The 16,697-nt window shown below is 50.0% G+C and overlaps 1 protein-coding gene across 2 annotated transcripts in view; it reads right to left on the bottom strand.

The window, feature by feature from the left end:
• SHISA6 (shisa family member 6) overlaps positions 1 to 16,697 on the bottom strand; it is a 133,399-nt gene that overhangs the window by 61,707 nt on the left and 54,995 nt on the right. The gene's annotated exons all lie outside the window — the stretch shown is intronic.

The raw sequence follows: 16,697 nt of genomic DNA, 5'->3' as shown, positions 1-16,697 counted from the left end.
CCTGACTCAGGAGCAGAGCCAGGCTTTACCCACAGCAGGACCTCGAGGGCCAGCCCAGCTCACAGAAAACATCCCCAGCCTTCCCCAGACTGGTGGGATCCTTTCCTCCTCACACTTCACAAGGCATGGCTGCTGCACTCCATCCATTGTTGTTTCTCTCTCCCTGGCCAGGTTGCATCTACACCATCCCAGCAGAAGAAGACCTGCTGCTGCCTGGGGAATTGAATTTCCTCCTGCTGCCTCTGCCTTGAGCTCCCTGTCCCTGTGGAGAGCCCTGGCATCTGCACACACAGCAAATTTGGGAGGGAATGGCAAAGGAGCAGCTCAGCTCCAGGGACAGCTTCATGGAGACCAGAAACAGGCATTGTTTCAAAAATAGGATGATCCATTTTTGACATGAAAAAGGCTCCCTGCTCCATCTTGGCTTGTGCATAAAATTATCCTGGGTTTTTTTTTTCGCTCTGTCTCCTCCTCATCAGAAAAAAATCTCACCCCAGGCTATTTTGAAGCTCCGGAGTGTTCCTTTTCATTCATATTTCTCAGTGTACTACAGGAACATTTGCACTTCTGAAATCTCCTCGCTGAAATGTGTGAACCTCTCTCCACTGAAAGGGAAGCCTGAATTTCCCTGCATCATTTCCATTTGTCCTGTTTTGAGGTGAAGTAGTAAAGGAGAACGCCCGAGGCACTCCCAGAACCGAGCAGTGGGTGTGGAAATCTCAGCATCACTCAGGCTGGAAAAGACCTCCAGGAGCACCAGGACTTCTTCAGTGGGGATTTGCAGAGCAGCAGAAATGTGGAGAAGCTCTGGGGCCACCACAAAGAGCAGCCTGGGGAGCACTGAAGGCTTGAGGGGAGACAAAACTGAGGGAGGAGATCTGGGGGAACTTCGGTGAGCACAGAAATGAGAGGGAGGAAGGAGCTGTGAGATGCCACGAGCAGAGACCCCAGTGACCAAAGTTTTGTGCCTGCCACTGGAGGCTTGGCCAGCTCCCACCAGCTCTCTGTTTTCTCCCCCTAGTGCACTTAAACCCTTTTTTTTAGTGATATAAAATACAGGACTATTTCTGTCCCAGTAACCACAGCCTCGAATGAGTAGTGCTGCAAAGAGATTGCACAGATTTTAATCCATGTAATCATCCTTAACCTTTCCTGCCTGGTAAATTGCTTCATTTCCTTTCATTCATGTATCTCAATTGATTTGATGTAAATATATACTTTTCTTGGCTTCTTTGCATGCTTTTTTTTGTTGTTGTTGTTGCTGTTTAGAAACAAAAGCAGCAATTAAAGAATGATAAAGCCATTACTATGTGGCTCACGTGGTGGTTTTCCTTTAGAAAGGAAAGTGTCACCACTCTGTGATTCAGGAGGCCTCAGCCACAATAACTCTGAGAGTGAATTTAATGTTTTGTGAGCTGCTGGTATTAAATTTCCTGGATCTCCTGCTAAACCCCAGGCATGCCAGCTTCAGGGAAGGGAGGAGAGAGGAAAGCAAGCTCAGGGCTGTGCTGGGAGCAGGGGCAGTCCCTGGGAGTGACAGAGCACTGTTGGGCAGCTGTGCCCTGTGGGTGGCACCGGGGATGTCTCCCAGGGAGGGACACCCCGGCAGTGTCACCTGGGGCTCTGTGGCCCCGTGTCACACCCGTGGCCCCAGGCTGGGCTCTGTCCCACCTGCCAGCCCTGCCCAGCCCCTCGGTGTTCCCAAGCCCTGCTGCTGTGTCTGTGTGCCCCGCAGCCCCCTGGCACCAATATCAGACGAGGTGCTCGGCTCCAGGCTGTGATTTTTGGGGTTGGTGGGATGAGAAGCTCTCTGCGTGGCCTGCCCTGGGAGGCAGGAGCAGGGGCTCTGGAATGGAGAGTGACAGAGGAGAGGTGAGCACAGATCATTCTCACTTTGTCACACGCCACCCAAGGCAGGCTGGCTGCAGCCAGGGAAGCATTTCTCAAGCAGTGCCTGATGGAACTGTGGAACCCACTGCCACGGGAGGGAAACAAATGAAAGAAAGGCAAAATAAATGCAGGGAATGGAAAAGCAGATCATACAGGCAGTAATGGCACGAGAGTCCAGGTGCAACGGCAGGTGTAGGAATCTCAGTGCCTTGTGAGAGGGGAAGGAGGGAGGAGATGGGAAAGAGAATTCCATGTTTTCGTGAGCCTTTTTTCCTGTCCCAGAGGAGCTGTGGGGTGAGATGGGACTGGATGGGTCCAGGGGAGTTTCCTGACCAAGACAAAGCAGGGCCAGTAAGAAATGGGGCATCCTGAGAGTCCCCAGAAAGGGAAATGCTGTCTGCAATACCTCAGGAAAACCAGGTCTCTGGGTGGGTGGTTTGTGCTGACAGCAACAGATCTAAATTTGATGTTAATCTCTATAAAGAAATCACAGACCTAAAATTACCTTCTGTTCACATTCTGGCATGTTTTTAATCCACACTGCAGTTGGGAGAGTCACCTACAGGGAGCCTGTAGAAATAGTACCGTGATGATTGTGCCCTGACACCCATTTGTGGGTTGAGTAGAGACTTTCAGAACTGAAGTCACTGCTGAGAGCAGCAGAGTCCCCTCCCAGCCCTCATCTCCCCCTGCTCCCAGCAGGGACGGTCAGTGGCACAGGCAGGCACAAAGGGAGATTTGGACAATGTTATCTGACCCAAGTTTTAGTTTGGTCACTAAATTATCTCATCCAGGCATGGCCGGAGCAATAAAATCCTTCCGAGTGCTCTGGCCTCCTCACCAGACTGGAATTTGGAAGGACAAATTTCAGTGTGGGAAAGCCAGATGTTATTGCAGAAATGAGACTGTGGGAAGGTTGGTGAGGGTGGTGATCCCTGGGGACCCAGAACTTCCTCCAGCTGGGATTTACACTGATGTCCCACATCCTGTCCTTTGGCAAACAGCCCCACAAGATCCCTGTGACCCCTCCAGCCCCAAAAAACTCCCCAAATCCTCTCCAGCCCCAGCAGCTCCTCATATCCCCTCCAGACCTATGAAATCCCCACATCCCCTCCATCCCCACAAAATCCCCACGTCCCCTGCAGCCCCACACTCTCCCCACATCCCCTGCACTTGGCCTCCCCGTGCAGGAGAGAGGGAAATCAGAAATCAGAGGGAGAATTCTGCTGTCCCCAGCAGAGCTGCTGGGTGATGCATGATCAGATATCTGCAGCAAACAACTTCTGCTCTTCACTAGCTAAGCCAGAACCACCTAATCAATATCCTAAAGAGCTTAAAGAGCTGTCAGGCCTGGATTGTTGTTGTTTTTGTTGTTGTTGTTGTTGTTGTTGTTATTGCTGTCCAGGTGTCGTTTTGGTGACAACAATCAAGGAATGTCTATGGATTCCATGAGGCACCCCACTAATGAACATCTGCAGGCTGGAAAGGAAATCAGCAGCACAGAGACAGACAAGTGGATGTGTAAAAGAGTCCCCAAAGTCATTAGCAGGCTCTGAGCACCAAAAGAGCTCTTGGATGGATGGGTAGGAGGAAAAGCAGCAGGTAATTAGGGCCTGGCGTGCTGGGCTGGGCAAACACGAGCAGGATCCAGCCCTGGCCCGTCCCACACCAGAAAGGTGGATTTTAATTGATTTTGCAGAGATTCCCTTGGCTGGATTGGTGTTGCCCTGATTTTTAGAAGTGTTAAGTTTTCTTTTATATTTTTTTGAAAGTTTTAAAGTTCTTTTAAAAATTATTTATGCCTTCTGATGTGTACATATTTCTATGTGAAATAGAACTGGGTGAGAGCCCAGTTCCACTCTGGGGCTGACATCTGACCAAGCCCAGCCTGGTGCCACAGCTGGCACGGTGCAGGAGCTGCTTCTGTTCCATGGTTGTCGCCCTGTTCTTTTAAAAGTTTTAAAGTTCTTCTAAAAGTTTTCTGTACCTCCTGATGTTTACGTATTTCTACTGGAGTTTCTCATGCATGTTCATGTAAATAATGATTGTTTTGCATTCTTCTTTGTGGGAAGAAAGAATTAATAGACTGTTGGTTTGAGCAGTGTGGTTGGAGAAGCAGCAATGTAATCCTCCATTCCACTGTCACTTTTAGAATTCCATATATTGCGAGATCAAAACTAAATTTCCTCTCTTTTCCCTCTTTTCCATTTAGGATGTGTACATTACTTCTATTATCTAATAATTATTTTTATTATTTATGAGTTATTTCGTGTCTTAGTGCGACACATGGTCATTTCCCAGCTGGGATTCCCAGGCAATGGGTGAAAGCCAAATATTCTGAATAACAGAACTGCAATCTGTTTCCATTCCCACCTCCATGAGGTGAAGCTGGGAGAGCCTTGCCCTGGCTGAACAAAATCCCCGAGGCTGTAGAGACTCAGCAGGGATGGAGGTGAGGGAAGGAGATGGAACCAGGCTCCTCTCAGTGCTCAGTGAAAGGACACCAAAAAGTGAATACAAAGCTGAAATGCAACTTCAATTCCACTTAGACACAGGAAATCTTTTCCCTTGTCGTATCCTAACCCCACTGCCCTGGACAACCAGTGTGAGACCAGCTGAGCTGGGTGGGACTGGGGGCCTCCAGAGGGGTCCCTGTTCCCTGGGATGCTGAGTCTATAGAAGAGAATCCCAGATTAATTCAGGCTGGAAAAGACCTCCAGGATCATGGAGTCCACCCTGTGAGCAAGCCCCACCTTGCCAGCCAAACCTGAGCACATCCCAGGGTTAAATCTCCAGTTCTGCTGGAAAAGCCCCATTCTGCTGTCCCACTGCAGGAGCAGAGGGAAATGGCATTGCTCACTGGGGCTGGACTGGGACCAGTCCTCCCTTCCCATCCATCTCCCAGTTCCTGGAGATGATCAGGAACTCACAGCAGTGATGCCACACCACAGAGCTGTGGAATTTTCCAAGCAGCCCAAGCCCTACTTGGGATTCCCTGGGGAGGGAATCCAGACAAACTGGATCACTCTGGGTTACTCTGTGCCCGGGTTCTGCACTGGCTGCATGGAAAAAAAATGGGAAAAAAAAAAGGAAGAAAGGGGGGAAAAACCCCAGAGGAGGTGGAGGTAGGCTTATGGAAAGCTTCCCCTGCTCACTGAGCTCAGCCCTTGCAGAGACTCTAACCTAAATTAATAGATCCTCCGGGGTGTGCAAAACTGGGCTAATATTTTGCAAGAATAGCTCTCCCCTGCCTCTTGCCCTCCAGTATGATGAAGACAAAATGCCTTCATTATTGCAGCATTTAACAGTGTGCAGTGTTTATGAAGAGGCTGGAGGATGTGAAGGAATCCAAACCAATTACATTAATCTCCCAGTAAATAAAGCTGCAAATATTTACCTTCACTACACTGCTTTATCTTATTGGACAAGCTCTGGAATTAATCTAAATCCAGTCCTTTAACCTTGCTGTATGGATTGTTGTCCCTGACATCAGGAGGTGACCCAGGCTGTACAGCTGGGCTCCACAGGCAGACCCCAGCCCATCCATATATTGCATTTTGGGCGTAGGAGCCCTGTTTGAATCTCCTCCATCCCTTGCAGTGCTCGAGGCTCTCCCTGCCTCCACGGGGCTGGTGGTGCTTCAGGAGGATGCTGCAGTGCAAGAGAAGTGCAGAACAGCCCATCCCATGGTCAGCAGACAGCAGCAGGGCAGAGTTTGTGCAAGGCTGTTCCTGGGGTGGTGTCAGCTCATCACCATGGAGCCTTTCTTCACTGGAATCCACTGACCCAGCCAGGCTCTCCCTGTGCCTCGGGCAAGCCCCATTCCTGCTACAAATTCTCTACCATTTTAACATTTTTGGAAAATGAGACTTTTCAATTCAACGCATGGAATTCTGAGTGCTGGGTATATCAAACACAGCAGGGCCCTCTAGCCCATCACAGCCTCTGAGTGTGAGGCTGCCCTGCCTGTGATTTCCAACTCCCCAGATGTGTCCAGCTGTGTGCAGCCATTCCTGGGGTGGTTTTTCAGAGAATCACTGAATGGTTTGGGTGGGAAGGGACCTTCCAGACAGCTAATTCCAGCCCCTGCCATGGGCAGGGACACTCCCACTGTCCCAGGCTGCCCCAGGCTCCATCCAGCCTGGCCTTTGGTGCCAAATCCTGGGGTGCACTCTCAGGACAGCCTTTAAACACCCTTGTCTAAAGGCCATCAGCAGCACAAGTTGTCCTGAACAACGTTACCTGAGTGCTCTGCAATACCAGAGCTCCCTGCAGCTCAGCGCTGCCAGGCTCTGCGAGTCAGCCCCCGGAGAGCTTTTGAGTTATTTTGTGTAAACACTTTCCATCTCCAGATCTTGGCAATTGGTGCTTTATTTATTTAATGTCTCCTCCCTACACCTTGGAACAGCATTTTGCTTACACAAGTCCCAGAGCAGAAGAGGGAAAAATCATTCCAAAGGTGCTGTGTAACAGCTCCTTCCTGTCCATTTAGGCAATTTATAGTGAAACCAGATAGCTTTGAGTAGACAAATCCATTCCCTCAATAGTTTATATCCCATAATAGTCTCTTCCTCTCATAAATTTAACTTACATATGAGAAATCACACCAATTCTCCAAAAACCCTGTGAATTTCATTGGTGGTAGAAGAGTGACTGGAGCACAACAGGGAAGAGAGAAAAAAAAGAAGGTGAGGGAAAGAGGGAGAAGAGAGAAGAGAAGAGAAGAGAAGAGAAGAGAAGAGAAGAGAAGAGAAGAGAAGAGAAGAGAAGAGAAGAGAACTCGTCTTTATTTTGCTGATCTGTTTAAGGCAAAGAAAAGCAAATAAACGATTCCCTGCACTCCAGATGAACAGTTTCATATTGAGGTCCTTCAGGGGAAGTCATTTGTAGTTTCATTCAGAGCTGGCTCATTATGAAACATCTTTCAATTGTCATTTAAAGACAAACATGGAATTTGCAGTGAAACACATTGTTAAACACAGACCAAAAGTCTCCCAGGTGGAAGTGGGGAGCTGATGCCAGGCTGGAAGCCCGGCCCAGCCCTCAGCTCCTGCTCTGCACCCACAGCTGGGAAATCCAGCCCGGGGACAGCTCCTGCAGCCCTGTGAGAGCCCCAGAGCACACCTGGCCAGAGGGAGGATGCAAGGAGGGGTTAAATCCACTGGGAATTGCACAGGGAATGAGCCAAGCCTGGCTTGTTCATCCCTCCTTTTCTGCTTTCACCCAAAGGCTCTGCAGGGACATCCTGCTGCTCTTTATTCCACTGGGCACAAACATTTCCCTGAGGTTCCCACTGCTGTTCTCTCTTAAAGAAAAAATAAAAGGCATTTTGGTGCCATAACCCCAGTGAGCTCCATACTCCCCAGGGGGGACAGGACCCAGGGAATGCTCCCACTGCCAAGGGCAGGGTGAGATGGGATCTTGGGTTGGAATTCTCCCCTGTGAGGGTGGGGAGGGGCTGGGATGGAATTCCCAGAGCCCCTGGATCCCTGGCAGTGCCCAGGCCAGGCTGGACAGGGCTGGGAGCATCTGGGGCAGTGTGGGGTGTCCCTGCCATGGCAGGGGTGGCACTGGGTGGGATTTGGGGTCCCACTAACCCAGAGCAGCCCAGGATTTTGGGGTGCTGAGGTTCCTCTCTGCCCCTTTCCAGTGCTCAGCAGTGTTTGGCCACGTCCCTTTGCTGTCCTTTTGCTGTCCCAGGTGAGCTCAGGCTCATCCAGGGACCAGGAAGGAACCTCAGTCCCCATTCCATCCCAAATCCCAAACGATTCTGCCACCAGGGCTCAGGCTGAGCCCATGAGGAGCTGATCCCACCCAAGAGCAGAGCCCCCTCTCCTCAGCCAGAGCACAGAGGCTGCAGTTTCTTTAATCACAGCATAAAAATGACTGAAATTCCACTGAAATTCCACTGAAATTCCAATGAAATTCCTTCCCTCCAGACCCCACTGCCATTCCCGACTGTGCCCTCTGCTGCACTGAGCTTGACCAGCTCTGGAAACTCCAAATTCACACACGTCAAAAAAATGAATCAAAACCCGCCATTCTTTACAGAATGACCTTTACTTTTCAAATTGCCCGATATCTGCATTTTATGTGCAAAAAATCCAATTCATTCAGCTGTAATAAATACCCAGCAGTGTCCTGAGAGACCCCATACATTTGGATCCAGCCAGACCCAGGCAGTGAATTTCAGTTTAATATTGCAGGCCTATTCGTTTTGCTATTAATTCCAGCAAGGACAATTGATCAATTGTTTTAATTTTAAATCAGAGAGCTAATATCTGCCTTTGGCTTCCCTTGTGGTCGTTCAGCTGCTGCCTCCGAGCTGCAAAGATCACTTTTGATTATCCTGTTTTGTAGGCAATTCAGCCACCCCGTGTGAGGAACAGCAGCTGCCCTGTCCCCGTTGGGATGGGGATGATGCAGCATTTCTCAGCAGCCTGGAGGATAAGGTGGGCTCCCAGTTTGTGAGGTTTTGGAAGGTTTTGGAAGCTCTGACACCTTTCCACCAGCCCTGTCCCTGCTGCCCTGCTCTCACAGGGTGTCTGCAGGCCCTGGCCAGCACTCAGCTCTTTGCAGTAGTTTTCCTGGCTCTGGTTTGTGGGATCATCTCCTGGTTTCTCTCTCCCCTCATCATTTCTCCCCTTCTCTTCCTCCCCTCATCATTTTAGAGCCCCACTCAAAGTTCTCTTGCTGGCTGCCCTGCAGTGTGGCTCTTCCTCTCTCTCAGGGCTGGTGGAGCTCCCTCCTCCTCCTCCTCTTCCTTCTCCTTCTCTTTTTTCCCACCTCAATCTCTCAGGAACCAGAGCCCACATTCAACCCTTCAAGTCAAAGAATCCCAGAATGGTTTGGGTTGGAAGGGTCCTTAAAAGTCCTCTCATTCCATCCTATCCCATCTCTCATCCCACACCTCCCACTGCCCCAGGTGCTCCCAGCCCTGTCCAGCCTGGCCTTGGGCACTGCCAGGGATCCAGGGGCAGCCACAGCTGCTCTGGGCACCCTGCCTCTCACAGGGAAGAACCTCATGGACTTTTTGCCAGCTCCTCCCCAAAGCCAAGGTCTCAGCTGAGGTCACACCATCACACTGTCCCCTGCCCCTTTTTTATGAGGTGGAGTTTCCAAATGGCACTTTTTGGAAGCAAGAATGTTCTGCAGACAGGAATTTGTTGGGCTTTGTTTGCTGTGCTCCTTGGTTGGAATCAATTTTTCTTGCAATTCTCATTTGGTAGCAGATTCATTGCTTTGATTCCTTCCTGCATACTGATATCCCCAGCCCTGCTTCTCCAGACCCCTGGAACGGTGACTAAAAAATGCCTTTGCACTTTGTGGGGCAGAGGCTGCAGCTCTGGAACGCTGTGATTCCCCCTGCAGCTCTGCACACTTTAATGGAGCCTGCCCCTTCCCTCCAGGCTTTTGGCCTGGTCCAGTTGCAGTCCCTGCACTTTGCCCTGTTCAAAGCTCATTTTCTGAGCTTCATTGGACTGGAGTTCCTCTGTAGCCCCTTGTGCAGCCAGAGCAGAGGGGCTTGTGGCAGGCACATTCTTCTCTCCCTCAGGATTTTTTCACAGAGCAGCACAGAGGGAAGAAAGAGCAAACAATTCCTATTTCTGCTCCTTGTTTTTCCATGTGGAATGTGTTTGGAGAATTGTTTCCCTGGGGTGATGCTTGGTTGGATTCTGGTGAGGATTGTTTGAGCTGATGGCCAATCCAACCCACCAGGGGCTGGACTCTCAGAGAGGGGCACGAGTTAGATATGGGAGTTAGAAAAAGTAGGTTTGTAGTTTGAGTATCTCCTTTAAATATATATTAGTGTATTATATTATAGTTATAATAAAGAAATCATTCAGCCTTCTGAGCTGGAGTCAGACATCAGCATTCCTTCCCACCAGCTTCATTTCCAACAGGGGCTCTGTGGCCCTGCTGGTCCTCTCCAGACCAGGCTGGGCTGGCCACCTCCCCTCAGTGCTCCAGGCTGGGTCACTGGAGATGGCCACAGACAAAGGGAGCCGGTAATTCATCCTGTAAGGTTGAAAACTCTTTTCCATGGACAGAGATCACAGCCAGTGTCTCTGGGGGCTCTGTCCAGGGGGTTCCTGAGCCCTGCCAGGGTCCCAGGGCAGCCAGAGGGATGCCCTGGATTCCCACAAGCATCCTGTGCTCTAAGAGACTGAATCTGCTCCTTGGCACCCCTGGAACATTCCCTGCCCTGTCCTCAGGGCCCTGTGCTGGAGGAGATTGGGGCAAAACTCTCTCTAAAGATGGGTTCCCAGAGGACCAAACAAAGCACATTTGCTGTTAGGTCTTAAAATTTACTTCCAACCCAGGCCTCAAAATATTGAGCCCATTCCTCTGTGTCCTACAAAAGGCCTGGCCACAGCTATTGATGTGGAACTCTTAACTCAATCACCAGCACCCTTGGGTCAATAAACTTTCGACATTATCTCAACAGAAATTTAAATCTTGGGTTAGTTTCCCATCTGTTTATTTAATAGCAATGCATTAAGAATGTTCTGCCCTTGGCAGTCAATGAGACCAAGCCTGTTGTGGGGTTTGGGCTGAGCTCTGCCCTTTGAAGTAAAGTCAGGTATAGAAATCTGTCTGCAGTTCCCTCTGTGACAGTTTGTTCTAGGGGAAAAAATAAAAAGTTTGAATGCTATGTTCTGATTCCAGTACAGAATTCTCTCTAAACCTATTGTAGTCCCAAAAAAAAACCCCTTACATCTGAGAGCAAGGCTCAGCCCGAGGATTTGGGAGGTTTTTGCTGCTGATACAAATGGGGATTAATGAAAACCTCTCGGGTGCCAGCCCAAGGTGGAGCCTTTGAAAATGCTCCAGTGCACTGCAGCCAGTGGGAGCTGCGGGCTTGGAGCTGCCAGTGGTGCCTCAGGTTTAGTTTTTCTATTTTTCACATTCTGAACTGCATTAGTGTGTGGGTCTGAGTTTCACATGAAGTGTTGGTGAGCTCTGCACAGAGCAGGGAGAAAACAATTCCTGCTCCAGTCAAAACAATTCCTGCTGGGCACCAAGGACAAATGATCCAAACCTCAACCCCAGGAGCACAAACAGCGTGGGCTGGAGAGAGAAAAACAAGCAGGGTGGGACTGCCTGGGCTGGAGCTGGAATGGGACAATGAACTCCAAGGTGCCAATGGAGCAGAACTGATCATTTTGTGACCAATCATCCATTTTTTGGGACCATTTTGGGTCATTTGGGGGCAGCCCTGGTTGGGCTCTGGTGCTGCCCAAGGTGGATCCATGGAGGAGATCCTTGAATAAATCCCTATTTATTCTGTGACTCTGCCCAGCTCTGCTCCAGCTCAGGCACCAGGAGGAAGATGCCCATGGAGAACAATCTGTACCCACTGCAGCATTCCCGGCCTTTGCCCTTTGCCTGGCTCCAGCTTTGGGTGCATTACATAAACCTGGTGCACCTCTGGAGTGCTGAGAGCTCTGCAGCCACTGTGCAAGGCAGAAAATTGCAAAGCACAGAGGTCAGGCCCATCAGTCTCCTCCAGATCCCTGGGAGCCACGAGGAAAGTGCCCTGGGGTCCTGACTCACTTCCAGCTGAGGAGAAGGGAATAATGAATGGGGAGAAACAAGATAATGGCAATAAATCTTGTTTTGAAGCCCTTAATAATGAGGCTTTATTGTAAATCCGCCACAAAGAAACATTAATATGGAGCCACCAAATAGGTCAGGTTAATTACATCATCTGGAAATGCTGTGGTACCTCCAGCCTGCCTAAAAAAAGGAAACAAATCCCCTGAGAGTGGGAGAGATGTTTTTTTTTCATTAGTTGAGTATTGAAATCTCTGTGCTAACATCTCCCAGTGTTCTTGTGGCTTTACCTCCCCTTTGCCAAAACCTGATATTTAGGGGTAAGCAGGAGCTGGGGCTGATTTTCTGGGTGCCACTTTGCATCCTGCACTGCTGGCCCGTCCTGGACTGATGGAAAAGCTGCCAGGCTGGCCAGGCTCTGTGCCAGGAGGCATTCCAGGGTTTGGAGAGGGAGAACATCTCCAGCTCTGCTGTGTGTGCAGCCTGTGCCCCTCACTGGGATGGGCTCCCAGCCCCTGGCTGGCTGGGAAGGCTCTGAGCTCTCCCATCCCTCCCTGCCCACTGTGCTGCCACTTCCCAGCTTTGCCAGGCCACTCTGGCTCCCAGAATCTCCCAAACTCTCCCCAGTCCTGCATTTCCAGGAAAAAACCCCAGAATCTGCCAGACCCTTGAGAGGGGTCCATGTCCCAGCAGTGCCCAGCTGGGAGCACAGGAGCCAGGGATGCTCCAGAATCGGATTTTAGCATAAAAATGGGAATATTGCCCCAGGCAGCTGGGAGCAGGAGCACCCCCATGCGTGGGGCCAGCCCAGCTCTCCTTCCTCAGCCTCCTTTGCTTTTCCTTTCAGCCACAAGCAGCTGGACAGGGCTGCCCAAAGCCAGGGTTGGAAGGGAAATAATCTTTTCAAAGGGAACAAGCGTTTCCCTTGAACAACTGAATTCCTTTTGAAATATCCTCCTGCTGGGTTCCGTGTTTCGAAAACTTGAAACATTTTTCAATTCTCAAAACACTTTTTTTTTCCCTTCTCACTTTTCATCCAAAAATACACTTTCCCCAGGAACTGTTATTATATTATCACAATATATTATCCCTCCTGGTCTGTAAAATATCAGTGATGTATTACTGGCTGATATTAAAATCTCTATTTATATTTTTCTCACTTCAAGCCACAGCATTTTTCCCAAGCAGCAGTGACTCCAGCAGACCTGGCAAGATGTCACTGAGGTTCCTGCACCCCAAAAAAAGGTTTGTTTAAGGCTTCAGGAATTGTTTTGAGCTAACAATTGCCAGGTGGGAGATCTGTGAGTCACCAGAGCTCCGGAATCCCGTGACCTGCAGAGGTACCTGGAGGAGGCAAAGGGGATTTAGGAAAAGAACGTTTTCCCTTGCTGGTTAAATGCAATTTCTTTGTGTTGCTGTGGCAGTCACCGTGTGGCTGAGGGAGGAGTGCAGAGTGTGACATGGAAAAGTGGTAGGTGTTGTTACTAAGCACATTACAGTGACAAGAAAAACACACGGGGCTCAGAGACGGCTGAAGGGCTCTGCTGGGGCTCAGCAAGGAAATCAAGCTGCTGACAAGTCCTGCTGGCCCCCAGGCACCGCCAGGGCTGAGAACACAGCCCTGAAATGTGGGTCCAGAGCAAGGCTGGGCTGCTGCCCCAAAGCCAGGCTTGGCTCTGGGAAGAAACAGCTGAAAGGGCTCTGTGGAGGAAAAAAAAATAGGAAGAAAAGGGAGAAAGAGAAAAAAAAAAAAAAAAAAAAAGGCAAAGATTGCTTTCTATAAATAAATGTGGGTAGGGAAAGTGCTGGGGAGGGAGAAGATCTAACAGACAAACTTGGCACAAGAACAAAAAGTAGGCACTAGCCATGAATAAATTCCGAGTGGAAATCTGAAGGAAGTTTCCATTCAGCGAAGGAACAAAAGCCTGGAAGAGGCTGGGGAGAGCAGGAGAAGGGGCTGGAGTGAAGCTGAAGGGCAGGGACAGTCTGGGGACAGGAGGGAGCTGCCCCAGCCCTACAGAGCCCCCGAGATTTGGGGGATGCTGCAGGAGCCCCCCAGCCCAGGGGGATGGATTGGGGATGGGGGAGATGTCCAGGAACCCCAGGAGGGGACATTCCCTCTGTGCCTGGGGTTCTGGGACACCCAGGGGACATTCCCTCTGTCCCTAGGGCTCCTCTCCTCATAACATAATGGGGCAAGGGGAGAAGGATTTTTGAGCCGTGAATTTTTTTTATCAATGGAAAAAGCTCAGGATGAGATTGACCATAATAAAGTTATTTTTCAAGGATCTGAAACTTGTTTTGTCATTTAAAATCAAAATAAAACTGGCTGGGGTCAGCTGAAACATTGGTGGATTTTTTTCTGCTTTAAAAATTGAAATTAATTATCTGCCTTGCCCTGACCTCAGCGCTTAGATCATTAAGGAATGGTGATTACTGCTATTGCTGCTTTTAATTTTTTTTTTTTTTTCAGCTGATTTATCTGATGCTTGTAGCAACAGCAAAAATGGAAACCTGGGAGCCAAAGGATGTGAAAGAAGGAGCAAAGGGAGTCTTTGCAAGCTTTATTTCTTTTTCCTGTGGCTGTTCAGGGCTCATCAGAAGAGCACAGATAAAACCAAAATCAACATTCAGAGCTCAGATGGCCATGGAGCAGCCCAGGTTCAGTCCTCTGCACTAAAGATCCATTTTCCATGGGCTGCAGCTGGGGATGCTGTGGAACGGCCTCTCAGATGCAGAAACACCAGAACAAAACCAAGGCTGACCCCGAAAACCTTCCCAGAGCAGAAGGGGAAAGAAGGGAAAAGAAGGGAAAAGAAGGGAAAAGAAGGGAAAAGAAGGGAAAAGAGGGGAAAAGAAGGGAAAAGGAGGGAAAAGAAGGGAAAAGAAGGGAAAAGAGGGGAAAAAAGGGAAAAGAAGGGAAAAGAAGGGAAAGGAGAGAAAAGAAGGGAAAGGAGAGAAAAGAAGGGAAAAGAGGGGAAAAGAAATTCCCCACCAAAGCGCCTGGAGGTGTCTGAGCTGTTGGCTCTCCGGCGGTGAGGATTTCACACCTGGCCCCTCAAGGCTCTTTGTTCTATCAAGCAGGTTTGGCTTTGAGACTGAAAACGAAATTGGAAGTAAAGATTTGGACCAAGAAGTGCGGAGAGCACTTGAGAGAGACCAAGGAAACGTTTGTGGAACACTCAGCAAGGAACCCCTGAGCTTTTTCTCAGCCCCTCTGCAAACCCCCTTTGGGGCTTAGAGCCCCCCAAAATAACACCCCGAATTCACTGTGGGCCTGGAGAAAGTTCTGCTCTTCTGCATGAGAAAAGCCTCGCCTTGAAATGCGCAGGGAGCCTTCAGCTCAATTTCCTGATCTAAATAGGGCAGCTCAGAGTCACAGTGAATACAGAAAATGTTTTCTTATATGCAAATGAGGGCTCATATTATTTCATAGAAGGAACTATAATAGTTGGAAATTAGCAAATGTTTCCAGATCCTTGTTAAAGGCAAGGAAAAAAAAAAAAAAAAAAAGAAGCAGCTCATCTAATGTTCCCGGATAAAAATGACATTAATTGAAAGTTTGATTCTATTCCCTAATGAATTTTCCTGTTGCATTGTAATTAATAACTACTTACATCCAAAAGAACTCGATATCCCTTCAAATTAGGGCATTACTTATAAATATGGTAATGTTTTAAGAGCAGTTCTAAGAGCGCCAGGCACTGCTCTTAGAATGGCTGTGAGGAACAGGAACAAACCCTTAAAAACCCTTCATGGGCTGCAGGACTGTGGGAGCCATTGCAGAGCCTCATTCCATCCCCTCCCAGGATCCCAAATCCCTCCTCTCCCAGGATCCCAAATCCCTCCTCTCCCAGTTCTCCACCCCAAGACCTTGCGGTGCCTCAAACACCCCTGGTCCTGCAGCAAACCCCACAGGGGGGTCTCCAGCCCAGGATTTGGGATCTGTCCAGGCCGTGTTTCAGCATTCCAAGGCCAGGCAGATGGAGGGAGGCAGCTGTCCTGGCCCCATGGGATTTCCCTCCGGGTCACCTCGGGGACATCCCAGTGACAAGAGAATCACAGAGTCAGAAAATCACCCCAGGATGGGCTGGAAGGGACCTCAAACCCCATCTCATTCCATCCTCCCACCCCTGCCATGGCAGGGACACTCCCACTGCCCCAGGTGCTCCCAGCCCTGTCCAGCCTGGCCTTGGGCACTGCCAGGGATCCAGGGTGGACACCCACCCTCCCAGGGAACAATTCCCAATTCCCAAAATCCCATCCAGCCCTGCCCTGTGTCACTGGGAGCCATTCCCTGGGTCCTGTCCCCCATCCCTTGTCAATTCTCTACGTTTCCTGTAGATCCTTTCAGGTCCTGGAAGATCACCCTGAGCTCACCCCAAAGCTTCTCCTGCCCAGGTGAGCGATGCCAGCTGTGCCAGCCTTTCCTCCAGCAGAGCTGCTGCATCCTCTGCTCATGCTGGAGCCTCTCGGGGCTCTGCAGCAGCTCCAGCTCCTGGGCTGGGCCACTGGAAATGCTGTGGCCACGCTTGACCCGTAAACTTGCCCTGGAGGCTGTTGCCAAAGCATCACTGGGATGCTTGAGACACTTCAAAAGGGGCCTCAAGGATATTTTTTCCCTTTTCCTGGTGAAGGAGGCAAGGAGGGGAATGCAGACACGGCGAGGAAGGAGCTGACACGTGCGGGCACCTCCCTGCACGGCGTCGGTGCCACTGCTCCTGCTGCTGCCACAACACCCACGGCCAGCATGGCTCTGCAGCTTCCAGCCCCGTGTGCCGCGGGATCCAGGCCATCCCCAGCCAGGCAAGCTGCTTTTGGATGAACCCTCTTTCCTTCCAGCTCCCACACTCTTTCCTCCCTTTATTTCCCTAACTTTTCTCAATGTGAATCAATAACCTCGAGCACACCCCAACCAAAACCTCCACCGTGAGATACCATGGGGTGGCCACCTTGGGTTGGCCATGGGTTGGCCACCTTGGCTTGAAATGATTCCCGTGAGGGCTGGAAGGAGAATTCCCACTCGTCCTGCCTGGCTGGGGCGCCTGGAACCACTCACGTGCTGGCACTGTCACCTAATGGGGGTGGCATTGTCCCTGGTCACACCCAGCACAAGCAGTGGGGCTTTGTGCAGGGCTGCACTCAGTCCTTGGTGAAACTGCTTTTAGGTTGAAGAGTGTTTAATTTTTCTTTCTTTCTTTTTATGGTTACTTATTTTGGAGTTACGTTCTAGCTGGAAACAGCATTAG

The sequence above is a fragment of the Lonchura striata genome, chromosome 18 (assembly GCF_050655825.1).
Source record: "Lonchura striata isolate lonStrDom1 chromosome 18, ASM5065582v1, whole genome shotgun sequence".
NCBI lineage: Eukaryota > Metazoa > Chordata > Aves > Passeriformes > Estrildidae > Lonchura > Lonchura striata.
The sequence above is the reverse complement of the archived record's forward strand: the minus strand, read 5'-3'. Positions and strand labels throughout refer to the sequence as shown.